Source organism: Saimiri boliviensis, chromosome 2, assembly GCF_048565385.1.
Source record: "Saimiri boliviensis isolate mSaiBol1 chromosome 2, mSaiBol1.pri, whole genome shotgun sequence".
In the NCBI taxonomy this organism is placed as follows: Eukaryota; Metazoa; Chordata; class Mammalia; order Primates; family Cebidae; genus Saimiri; species Saimiri boliviensis.
Window position 1 is genome coordinate 110,405,616 of NC_133450.1, and position 13,683 is coordinate 110,419,298.

Here is a 13,683-nt window from a genome sequence, read left to right on the forward strand (position 1 = left end):
TTAAACCTAAAACCTGAAACTATAAAAATTCCAGAAGATAACACTGGAAGAACCCTTTTAGGCATTGGCTTAGGCAAAGATTTTATGACTAAAAACCCAAAAGCAATTGCAATATAAACAAAGATAAATAGCTGAGAGATAACTAAAGAGCTTTTGCATGGCAAAAATAACAGTCAGCAGAATAAACAGTTAACTCACAGAGTGAGAGAAAATGTTCACAATATATACTTCTGACAAAGGACTCATATCCAGAATCTACAACAAACTCAAACAAATCAGTAAGAAAAAATCAATCAACCCCATCCAAAAGTGGGCTAAGACATGAATAGACAATTCTCCAAAGAAGACATACAAATGGCTAGCAAATAATTTAATAAATGCTCAACATCACTAATGATGTGGGAAATGTAAATCAAAACAACAATGCAATACCACCTTACTCCTGCAAGAATGGTCATAATCAAAGAATGTAAAAACAACAACAACAACAGTAGATGTTGGCATGGTTGTGGCAATTAGGGAACACTTCTACACTGCTAGAAGAAATATAAACTAGTACGGCCACTACGGAAAACAGGGCGGAGTTCCTTAAAGAACTAAAAGTAGAATTACCATTTGATCAAGCAATACCACTACTGGATATCTACTCAGAAAAAAAGTCATTATTTGAGAAAAGATACTTGCACATGCATGTTTATAGCAACACAATTCACAACTGCAAAATCATGGGACCAACCCAAATACCCATCAATATATGAGTGGATAAAGAAACTGGCATACATATACATGATGGAATACTACTCAGCCAAAAAAGGAATAAATTAGCAGCATTTGCCATAACCTAGATGAGATTGGTGACTTATTCTAAGTGAAGCCACTCGAGAATGGAAAACCAAATATTGTATGTTCTCACTGATATGCGGGAACTAAGCTATGAGAACACAAAGGCTTAAGAATGACACAGTGGACTTCGATGACTTGGTGGAGGGGGGGAGGCACAAGGGACAAAAGCAACAAATACAATGCCGTGTATACTGCTCAGGCGATGGGTGCACTAGGATCTCACACATTACTAAAGAATTTACTCATGTAACCAAATACCACCTGCACACCCCAATAACTTGTGGAAAATAAAATAAAATAACAAAGAATCTTTCTATGAAGTATTTGTTATGCACTAGGCATGGTTCTAAGAGGTTTACATATATTGATTTATTTAATATTCTCACCAACCACCCTCAGGGGACACTATTGTCAACCTCATTTTACAGATGAGGGAATGAGACGTAGAAAAGTTAAATTGCTTACTCAATGTTACACATAATATGTGGCAAAGACAAGATTTAAAGTAATTAATAATGTGACCGTATTTTAGGGGAAAGTTCAATTGACTTGAGGAAATAAATGTGAAATGCATCAGCATTTTCTTTGTGTTTCAGCAGATAATGCATTGTGCCTCACTGCCACTGATGAACCACGTAGGAAGCTAGGCGAGAACAAAGCCGTGATTAACCAGCAGTCTGCTGGTCAGGAGAAGGGTGAGAAGGTGCCAGTGGGGTCCTACCCATTCTCTATGAGCTTATCTAGGACTCTCCAATCTCTCTACTTTCTCATTCTGCCTAATACAAAATACATTACAAAACCTGTCTTCCTGAGACTAAAATAATTCACCCATGCTTGGTGTCCAGGGCCCACGTTAATCATGTCTGAAACTTGGTTTAACAAATGCACAATGAATCATCATCGCTTTCATCTCTTTAAACTATGACAGTCATTAAAACATACCTAACTTGACTTCAAGATGCGCAGGGTAGAGAATCAGAGGGTTGGATGGGCATGGGGAGCTGGGTGCAGGCTCAGTCTCATCTGGCCTTCACTTGCCTTCCTCTAAGCCAGATTGCCTGACGGGAGGAGCAGTGTAACATCTGCTTCCAGTGATGAAAATCCACCCTACCAACAGAATGGCCATACATTGAGAATAGGGAAGTACTGAGTTCTGAAACTCAGTACTTCATGAGTGAAGACTCATCCCAAACTCCTTCGATGTAAGTTTACTATCTATCTGTGGATGTTATCAGACTACATAATCTTGTAAATTTATTTAGACCATCTTTCAGTTATTTTGAGTGAGTTATGCTTTTTCAATTAGTTGATGGTTGTTTTTTTTAAAACTGGGAAGAAATGCAGATAACTGTTTTCTCACCATAAACTGAGCACATATGATGCTTCAAGCCATATAAATGTTTCATGGGTTTTGTGAACTGTACTGGTAGGAAGAGAATTCTGACATGTCACCTCATAATTCTTTGTGTAAAATCAACATGACAACAGCTTGAAATTGAAATCTAAGTTCAAACCTGATTAATAGTTTCATAAAATCTACAGTGGTAGTAAGTGATTGCAGGAAGGAAAAAATTATCTGGGTAGTTTTCAGCCATACTGATGTGTACAATGAATCTAGGGGTGATTAAATGTTAAGTGCATAAACAAATGAGCTAATATGTAAGTGGAATGTTGATAAATTATTGATCGATGGCCTAAATAGTACATACGACTTAGTTATATCACTGACTATCTAGATGATTCTGCTTTCCTGAATTGGTTTTTCTAGCTCCATTCTTCCCAAATCATCAGGAATGCTTGATTTACTACCTGGCTAACCAGGAGCTCACAGGTATCTTCTCATCCTTGAGCCAAGGGCCTTCACTCATCACTGTTTCTTTCCTTGATTATTACTTGCAAGTGATAAATGTACTTGCTTTTCATCATCTCTTCTTCCAATACATGCCCCATGATGAGAAGGACTCAGCCTGGCTTGTTATTCCCATAAGGACAAAGGCCAACTAAAAATAAGAAGCTCGACTCTATGTAAAGGACTGAATTGTGCCCCACACTAAATTTGCATGTGGAAGTCCTACCCTCCAGTGTGACTTTATTGGAAGAGAGGGCCTTTAAAGAGTTAATTAAGGTTAGATGAGATGACAAGGATTGGGCTTCAGTGTGATAAGACTGGTGTTCTTCTAAGAGGAGAAAGAGACACAAGAGATCTCTCTCCCTGTGCATGGGGAAAAGGCCACATGGGAGGGAGTGAAAAGGTAACTGTCTCCAAGATAGGAAGAGCAGTCTCACCAAAAGCCAACCCCACTGGCACCTTCGTCTTAGACTTTCGGCCTCAAGAACAGTGAGGAAATAAATATCTGTTGTTTAACTTACCCAATCTGTAGTATTTTGTTAGAAGCCTATAATTACTAACTGACTCATATATTCTCCATGTTAAAAATAAGAAAAGAAGCACCTTTTGCTTAGGGCGTTTATTTTAGAAAGCTTGTACATCTTTGTCATATTGAAATGTATGTAAATAGTCTTAAAAGATAACTTAGTCTCATTAATTTTAAGACCCAAAGATGCTGTTCTGAAAGCCTGGGAATCATCACTTTGAAAATTATCAAGGAAGATAACACCTCCATTTCTCAGGTTCAGTAGGAGGCTGGGAGGGTATGTTCCGCAGGTATCTTACTCCAAGTTGCAAGACAACCTCCTTTTATAAAGACATAAGAAGTTTATTTTTTTCTTTGGAAAAGCCAATTGTCTAACAGAGACGGTTACCCCAATTGCTAAGAACGTTTAAAATGAAAGGTGTGTGACAAATGGGACTGTAAAGTCCCCTTGAGGACAAGTTATTGCTTACCTTGAGAATTTGTATGTTAAAGGTTGTATCTGCTTTTTATATAAAAAGGTGAGAGTTGGTCTTTTTTTTTTTCTGTCTTTGCAACTGCTGAGCTGATTTCCTGAGAAGTGCATCTCACTTTGGTTTCATGCTAAAAGAAATAAAGGTTATTCAATTAGAAAAAGAGGAAGTCAAATTGTCTCTATTTGCAGATGACATGATTGTATATTTAAAAGACCCCATTGTCTCAGCCCAAATCTCCTTAAGTTGATAAGCAACTTCAGCAAAGTCTCAGGATACAAAAACAATGTGCAAAAATTATGAGCATTCCTGTACATCAGCAACAGACACACAGAGAGCCAAATCATGAGTGACCTCCCATTCACAGTTGCTACAAAGAGAATAAAATACCTAGAAATACAACTAACAAAACATGTGAAGGACCTCTTCCAAAAGAAGGACAAACCACTGCTTAAGAAAATAAGAGAGGACAGAAACAGATATAAAAACATTTCATACGCATGGTCAGGAGGAATCGATATTGTGAAAATGACCATACTGCCCAAAATAATTTACATATTCAATGCTATCCCCATAAGCTACCAATGACTTTCTTCACAGAATTGGAAAACAAACACCTTAAGCTTTATACGGAACCAAAAGAGAACCTACATAGCCAAGACAATCCTAAGCACACAATTATGGAGACATCATACTACCTGACTTCAAACTGTACTACAAGACCACAGTAATAAAAACACCATGGTACTGGTACCAATGTAGACCATACGGGACAGAACAGAGGCCTCGAAAGTAACACCACACAGCTACAACTGTCTGATCTTTGACAAACCTGACAAAAACAAGCCATGGGGAAAGGATACCCTAGGTAACAAATGGTGTTGGAAAACTGGCTAGCCACATGCAGAAAGCTGAAACTGGATCCCTTCCTTGCACCTTATATAAAAATCAACTCCGGATGGATTCAAGATTTAAAGATAAGACCTAACACCGTAAAAAACCTAGGCAGTACCATTCTGGACATAAGCATAGGCAAGGACTTCATGACTAAAACAGCAAAAGCAATGGCAACAGAAGCCAAAACAGACAAATGAGATCTAAACTTAAGAACTTCTGCACAGCAAAAGAAATTAGCATTAGAGTGAACTGGCAACCAAAAGAATGGGCAAAAAATTTTGTGACAGAGATGAAGAGACACTTTTCAAAAGAAGACATTCATGCAGCCAACAAACATGAAAAAAAAAGCTCATCATCACTGATAACTAGAGAAATGCATATCAAAACCACTTTGAGGTACCATCTCATGCCAATTAGAATGGCAATCATTAAAAAATCTGGAGACAACAGATGTTGGAGACAATGTGGAGAAACAGGAATGCTTTTACACTGCTGTTGAGAGTGTAAATTGTTCAACCATTGTGGAAGACAGTGTGGTGATTCCTTCAGGATCTAGAAATAGAAATATTGTTGGACCCAGGAATCCCATTATTAGATATGTACCCAAGGGATTATAACACTTTCAATTATAAAGACACGTGTACACATATGTTTATTGTGGCACTGTTTACCATAGCAAGGACTCTGAACTAACCCAAATGCCCATCATAGATAGACTGGACAAGGAAAATATGTCACACATACACCATGGAATACTGTGCAGCCATAAAAAATAACTTCATGTCCTTTGCTGGAACATGGATGAAGCTGAAAACCATCATTCTCAGCAAACTGACACAAGAACAGAAAACCCAACATTGCATGTTCTCACTCATAAGTGGGTGCTGAATAATGAGAACACACAGACACAAGTAGGGGAACATCACACACTGGGGCCCAGGGGCTGAGGGGCTAGGGGAGGAATAGCAGGGTGTGGGCGAATTGGGGAGGGATAGCATTAGGAGAAATACCTAATGTAGATGACGGGGCAATGGATGAAGTAACAACCACCATGGCATGTGTATACCTATTGAACAAGCCTACATGATCTCCACATGTATTGCAGAACTTAAAACATAATATTTTTTTCTAAAATATAAGTGGATGGTGAACAATGAGACCACATGGACACAGGGAGGGGAACATCACACACTGGGGCTTGTGGGTGGTGGGGGAGGGGTGGGGAGGAACAGGCAGGGGTGGGGGGATTGGGAAGGGATAACACGAGAAATACCTAGTGTAGTTGATGGGAGGATCAGATGCAGCAAAGCACCAAGACGTGTGGATACCTATGTAACAAAATGCACGTTCTGCACATGTACCCCGGAAATTAAAGTGTAATAATAGTATTTCTTTCTCTTCTACCTTCGTGGAGAAGTTTTCTTGGTTGGGGGGAGATTTCGTTTTCAATTATGTGTCTCTAACACCTCCCAGTCTCAGTGAGAATGTTAAACATATATACATATATACATATATATGCATATGTATATGTATATATATATATTTATATATATATGTATATAAACATCTTCTAAATTAATACTTTATCTCTTCATCTGTATTAGTCCAATTTGCATTGCTGTAATAAAGGGATACCTGAGGCTGGGTAATTTATAGGGAAATAAGGGTGATTAGACTCATGGTTGTGCAGACTGTCCAAGAAGCATGGCACCAGCATCTGCTTCTTGTGAGACCTCAGGGAGCTTACAACCATGGCAGAAGGCAAAGGGGAGCTGGCATCTAACATAGTGAGAGAGGAAGCAAGAGAGAGACGGGGGCAGTATCACACTTTAACAACCAGATCTCAGTGAGTGAAGAGAGCAGGAATTCAGCCATTACTGTGAGGAGGGAACCAAGCCATTCAGGAAGGATCTGCCCGATGAGCCAACACCTCCCTCCCAGCAGGCCCTACCTCCAACACTGGGGATCACATTTCAACATGAGACTTGAAGGGCCCAAACATTCAAACGATATCACCATCTCTGTTACTACTGTATCTACACAGGTAATGAGGGGTTCTGTTAGACTTCATTACATCTTAATTCTGCTGCCCATATCAGATAAACAATGGTAGGCTGGTAATGAGGAATCAGAAGTAGAGGCCAAAAGTGGTTTTACTCAGATGGCCATAGCATCATTTTAAATGTTTGGAAAAATTAGATTTCTTGGGTTAGTGCACTGATTAGTGGAAAATGCCCTGTGCTTGCAGTTGGAAGAATGTGGATCTGAACTCCGTTCCACCACTGACTCTCTCTGTGAGTCTTACCAGTCTCCTAATTTCACCCTGAAGCCCAATCTCCTCATCTGAAAACATCTCTTGTTTCTTCTAGGGTCACTGAGAGACCAGATGAAATATTACAGGTGTGCTTTGCGTGATGAACACTTGTACCCTAGTGTTTTCTTAGTATTCACTAACCTTGCCATCTAAAGGGACTGACATTTACCAGCTAGTTTCCAAAGGGGCTTACTCCTAAAGGAAAGGAGAACTGATCTTTCCATTTCCAGTTCATCTGTCCATTCTTCTACTCCTTTAAACTTCTTCATAAAGACTTTCTTGCCTTTCAGCATTATATTCTATCTTTAATAACATAGGACATGGTGCTCACAGTTTTGCACATTTAATTTGTTCTGCATTGGGGGTTATGGTTCCTAAGGGAGATGCCCTATCAAGTTACCCTGTCTTTTCAGCTCAAGAATTCAAGGTGTTTATAAACTGAGGAAATACAATGACTTCAAGTGGAAAATAAAATGAAGAATAACTGCATACTACAAGATAGCAGTGCAATTTAGAGCTAGAACAGGCCTAGTGTGTTCTAAATCTAGCATAAACACATTTTATGTTATAAATATGGATTTTAAGTAAAAAACCAAGCTTTCTGTTGTGATTTATTTATTTAGGTTTCTCTCTAATTTGGTTGAGGTCTCTCTTTAAAGGAGGCCAGAAGCCAGCCCATCTCCAGGAGAGCCCTGGCCAGGAGGAAAGGCAGGCTCTGGGGTGTCAGTCAGGTAAGGCACAAGGAGGAGGCAACACCAAAACACAGGAACAGAAGAAATCTCTAACTTACACATCCTGGAGAAGGTCGGGGAGCGTCTGGAGGACGAGGGGCAGTCTGAAGGCCGTGAGGAACCAGAGAGCAGAGGGAGGGCCTGAAGCTTTCTTCTCGGGCTTTCCCGTGAGGGTGTGGCTTTGCTGATTTAAGAGAACACGTGGAGCTGGGCTTATTTACAGGGCTCTGGTGTCGACCATTAGGTTTTATCATGACCAGCAGCTGTGTGATGGGTGGGTTCTGACTCAGCGGGATGGGCCGCATCACGACCACTCAGGGAGGGGGAGGGTTACCCAGATCGGAGGGGATACAGTGAGACTGGGCTTCAGACAACTTAGGTCAGGTCTGAAAATGGATGCTGAGGCAGCAACTATTAAACACATTTATGGCAGCTTTCCCCGAAACCTGGCTTTTAAATCATTTATATTACACATGAACAAAAACTAAACTGAAAATATTTGGAAGTAACCCCTTTGGTTTGCACTAATAAGCGGGAATCAAGTTTCTAGGTTGTCCTGTTTTAAGTCAAATGACAATGTTATTTAAGTTCTCCTATTCGTAGGTTCTCCTATTATAAGTAAAATGACAATGTCATTTCATCTTAAAGCTAAGATATGAAAATAGAGAGGGAAATATGTAGCCCTTTACCTGAGGTGTCAAAGTGTTTCTGTTCATAAAGGCCGTTTTAAGTTTTAGTTTCAGATTGATCTTGTTACTTTAGTGCAGTCTAGGTGAAAATATTCTTTTGAGGCTGTAAGACACATGTTCCCATTTGGAAAAAAGATATTTCATTGACCATATATGTTTCTACTATGACTGTCGAGTGTTTCTTTTATCTAGAGGTTTATATTGCTAAAGAAGTTGCCTATGGTTACAGTTTGCAGCCAACAAGTTACCCTGAATTAGCACAGGTGGCTCTTGCTATAGGAATGCTGTGGCGTGAGGCTTAACCATAGTTCTCATATTGTGGTTCCCGAACCAGCAGCATCAGTTGTGTCTGAGAACTTATTATAAATGCAGATTCTCAGACCCCACCCAGACCTACTGAATAAGAGACTCTGAGTGGAAACCAGCAATCTGTGGCCCAACATGCCCTACAGGTGATTCTGGACTGCACTAGAGAGCCATCAATTTAATGTTACAGAAACCCCTTTAGGGTTTCTGTAGCACATTGCTTCAGTAATATAAATGTTGACTTTATTTTACTTAATGGCATATGTGATATAAATGGTATATTAATGTCATATAAATGACTATAAATGGTAGCACATTACTTAAATAATATAAATGGTCAACATTTTAAAATTCTTTTAGCTGGTACTGAAAACCACCATCCTGTTTAACAAGGGTTCAGCCTAACAACAGTGGTGGTCATCACAATTCACAGTTTTGGCCAGTTGGTCCTGTTCATAGACACAGTCAGTGATTCACCCAGAGGACTCACAATGAGTTGCAAACACGTCCCTTCTGCAGAGCTCAGACCGGGATGCCTTTTGAGGTGCTAACTGGCAAAATAAGTTAAATGTCGTTGCGATTTACCCTGCCCTCATCTTCACCCTCATTCTGGGTCTTTGCTTTCCTTGAAACAGTCGCTTTCTCTGTGACCTTATTTATCCTCTCTCACTGTGTGCCCTTCCTCAAACTTGCAGAGAATCCACAAGATTCAGTAATCACCTTCTGAAGGTAGTTTCAGAACTGACTGCTCTCTTAGCTATATCTCTATCTTAGTAAACACAGTCACTTACATGTCCTCCTGTTAACATCAGCACAAATAAATAAAACTGAATGTGTGCCTCACATCAGCTTCCTATCTGAGCGTCCACATTTTTGTCAGTGGGAGGTTGCACAGATCTACAAGTTACCCTGATTCCCCTTTCTCCTTTGCTGGCTTGACCCTGGAATGAGCTATAGATTTTCATAATATATATCATATTTATCCATTTCTCCATTACTGTATTTAGAATGTAAACACCGGAAATGGGAAACTGTTTTCCAAAAGGCCTTCTTCTGTCCCTTTCTTATTCCCTCCCTCTCTTTCTTCCCTTTCTCTTAATTCCGTCCTTTTTTCCTTCTCTCCTCCTTTCTTTCCTCCCCTTCCTTCCACAAACAGATGGCAAAAGAAATGATTTAGCTCCTCTCCTTCTAGGCGTCCCACTGACTAAGAGCAGCCTTTGCATTCTTGAGCCTCAAAGTTCTCCACGTTCTGCTGACAATCTACTTCTTTCATCTCCCCTCCATCCACTTCCTGTATTGACTCTTATTGGGTCTCAAACTCAGACACACCGAAAAGCCTGATTGAAAGAGATATTTGAGACCAAATCCTAGGGTTTCTGACACAGTAGTTTCATGGTAAATCCCAAGATTTAACATTTCTGAAAAGTTTTCATGTGCTACAGATAGAATGTGGGTATCTCCCACAAATTCATATGTCCAAGTCCTAACCCCACAGTGTGTCTGTATTTAGAGATGGGGTCTCTAAGGAAGTCAGTCAAGTTAAATGAAGTCATAGGGTTGGGCCCTGGCCTGATGAGATTAGTGTCCTTATAAAATAAGGTGTTCTTATAAAATAAAACACCAGAAAAAGGAAAGGAAAGGAAAGGAGAAAGGAAACGAAAGGAAAGAAGAAAGAAAATGAAAGGAAAGGAAAGGAAAGCAAAATCAGATGTGGGTGTAATGCACACTAGCATGAGCAGGGGTGCGGTGTTGGTGGCGGATAAGATAATCAGGGAAGCCTTCTCTGTGAATGTGATAGAAGTGAGGGATGAGCCCTGGGAACTAATTTGAAGTTTCTTCAAATGGTTGCAAGTAGATTTACCGTATGACTCAGTGATTCCATTGCTAGCTATATGCCCCAAAGACCTGAAAACAGGTGTTCAAACAAAAACTTGTATGCTCTTTAAATGTGTCAAGATCATAAATATGCAGGAAAGTCTTGGAAACAGTGTCAGGAAAACTGGATCAGAATGAAAAAACATATTTTACTCCCAAGCGGGGCAAGAGGTAAAAGGTAAATGAGTTTGTGAACTGAATTATCATGTAGGAACCATGCTGATTTCTTGATCTAGGGGTTATGCGGTGGTAACCTAGGAGAGTTTCCACACCTTGGATAAAATATACCGGAGTATTTTGTGGGATGTTGTAAATCTGGCACAGCAATAACTGGTGGGGACTCTAAGAAAAGAAACAGGTTATATTTTGCACTGCTACTGGAAGTTTCCTAGAAGTATGACATTATTAAAAAGTAAATTACTTTTTAAAACAACCATATCAATACTATGCCAGAAAAGCAGAGACGTCACCAAAATCCACTACAGAGGCTACTCTTCATCCAAAGCTGTGAACCCTTATAAAAGCCTCAATGTCAACCAACTCCACTTAGTAGATATTATTATACTTACTAGTATTAGAGGCTGCTGTGTGGACACATTAGTTTTACTGCACAGTGTGGATATTAGTGTTAGGGCATAGTGTACATATTATATTGGTGTTGTAGAACAGTGCAGATATTACATTAACATCAGGGAACCATACGGATAGTATTACATTAGCATTGGAAGCAACAGTGTGGATGTCAGATTAGCGTTAGAATATTATATTGGTGTGGATATTATGTTGGTGTTAGGGTACGGTATGGATATCATAGTAATGTTAGGGCACGGTGTGATTATTATATTAGAGGCCACTGTGAGAACATATCTTAGCAGCCACTGTGTCTGGATATTGACAATGATATCAGGATGTAGTCGTAATGATGGGATTTGGGGATTTCATTTTTCTAGATGAATTTCTTCCTTTGCTGAGTACTCTAAAGACTCTCTTCTCTGCACTCAAGGCCGTGGAAAGGAAGCTTTTTACTCACCAATGAACAAGACTTAGTTGACACCACCGTCGTGCTGCCCCGAGGAAGTCTTCGGGCACCTCAGAGGGAAGTTGGTCAGGGGTGGGTTCGTGCGCCCTCTGGTGGCACCAGAGCTCAGCACAGATACTCTTGCTCAGTTTCTCAGCAGACGTGCACCCCCGCCTGGCTGTCCTGAAATACCTATAAAATTCAATATTGAGTTTACTCAATGTAATAATTTTAGAAATTCAAACCAAAATGAAGCCCACTGTAGCCATTCCTTCCCAAAGACGGTGATGGAAGACTTTGGAAGCCATGTAGAATCAAATGAATATATACACAAATTAAGAAAAACAAAAACCTACTCAAAATAGTCCAGAGACTGTAATTTTAAATGCAAAACTATGAAAAATCTAAAAGAAAATCTATATGACGTTGAGTTTGGTGTTGACTTGTAACACAAAACATCAAATGCCAATTCATGAAAATATTGATAATGGACTTCATAAAACTAAGTATTCTACTGTGCAAAACTGTATGCAGAGAACAAAAAGAAAAGAGAGATGCGAGAAGATAATGACAAAACACATACGTGATTTTAAAACTGGGTAAATATCTGAACAGATACCTAACCGAAGCAAATATACTGATAGCAGGCAGGACATGGTGGCTCATGCCTGTCACCCCACATCTTTCGAAGGCTTAGACGGGTAAATATTCTGAGGTCAGAGTTCCAGACCAGCCTGGCCAACATGGCGAAACCCGTCTCTACTAAAAATACAAAAAATTAGCCACGTGTGCTGGTGGGCACCTGTAATCCCAGCTGCTTGGGAGGCTGAAGCAGGAGAATCGCTTAAACATGGGAGGTGGAGGGTGCAATGAGCCAGTATCGTGTCATTGCACTCCAACCTGGGTTACAGAGCAAGAAAGACTCCATCTCAAAAATATATATATACTGTTAACAACACATCTCATACATGTTGATATGTTTATACGAGGGGAAACTAGTTCGGGTCTACACAGGAAATCTGCATTTTCCTCCCAATTTCGGTGTGATTCTAAAACTAATTTAAAATAAAACCTTTATTTAAAAATTGTAATTTTTAAAAATATCTCCTTACTTATTTGTACTAATAAGAAGCAGTAATTGACACTAACTACTCCTACTTTTCAAAACAAGGGCATTCATGATGCTGCAAAGTAATTTATGCAAACATATGTAATTTCAAAGAAATGCCTATTTTACAAGATTTATGTTAAAATAACACATCCATGTAAACATATTTATCATATATTTTTTCTTGTGGTGTGGTTCACTTTCTAGGAAATCTGGTCACCTTAGAACCAAGGAAAGACTTCAGATTTTGGACACTATTTCAATTTACAGCAGGACGTTTTCAAAAGTATAACTTAAAAAAAATTAAAATAGCAATTGATAGTGACTGAATCACTTATTATAATGAATGCCTGTCTTTGTTTTGTTTCCCAGCATTCCTTTTAGCTACAATACAACAAAAGCAAATATTTGCCACTGGAAAAAAATATTCAAAGAAAGACTGTAAAGGGAATTTGTGAGCACAATTATTCAATGTTTCATGATGATGCTTTCTAATACTGAAAAGTTAAAAGGGTTACTCAAAGTTATCCCCCCAAAGATGCTTTGAAGTAATCGATGAAACTAGAGAAACAAAAGTGGCAGGACAATCAATGCGACTTTAGATGTCACTGTGTCTCGTGAGAAAAAGTAATTTACCTTTAGAGGATTGCTAAGAATGACTGGAAACCCAGACTCTGGAATGCATCTAAATTTAGTTGTCAATATCACTAGCAATGAAGGTGATAAAAAGGGATCTGTGTTTTATTTCCGTAATACAATACCAATGCAGTATTTAACGCTCCAAGGAAAATAAGTTATACCTGAAATACAGTTGACAATATCAGAATCAAAATAAGCTTCCTGACCAGGCACGGTGGCTCATGACTATAATCCCAACACTTTGAGGGGCCAAAGCAGGTGGATAATCTGAGGTAGGGAGATCGAGACCTGCCTGACAAACACGGAGAAACCCCATCTCTACTAAAAATACAAAAATTACCCAGGCTTGGTGGTGCATGCCTGTAATCCCAGCTACTGGGGAGGATGCGGCAAGACAATCGCTTAAACCAGGGAGGAG

The 13,683-nt window shown here is 39.4% G+C and overlaps 1 long non-coding RNA gene across 2 annotated transcripts in view; it reads right to left on the bottom strand.

Moving 5' to 3' along the window:
• The window catches only part of LOC141583638 (uncharacterized), a 29,070-nt gene extending 17,327 nt beyond the window's left edge, over positions 1-11,743 (bottom strand). The window contains exons 1-3 of one of the 2 annotated variants that reach the window (XR_012516394.1): positions 11,531-11,734; positions 3,689-3,818; positions 1,786-1,950 (exon numbers count right to left, since the gene is read on the bottom strand). This is a non-coding gene — a long non-coding RNA (uncharacterized LOC141583638). Of the gene's footprint in view, positions 1-1,785; positions 1,951-3,688; positions 3,819-11,530 lie in introns of both variants that reach the window. The other variant, XR_012516395.1, reaches the window with a different exon arrangement.
• Between the last annotated feature and the right edge of the window lie 1,940 nt (positions 11,744-13,683).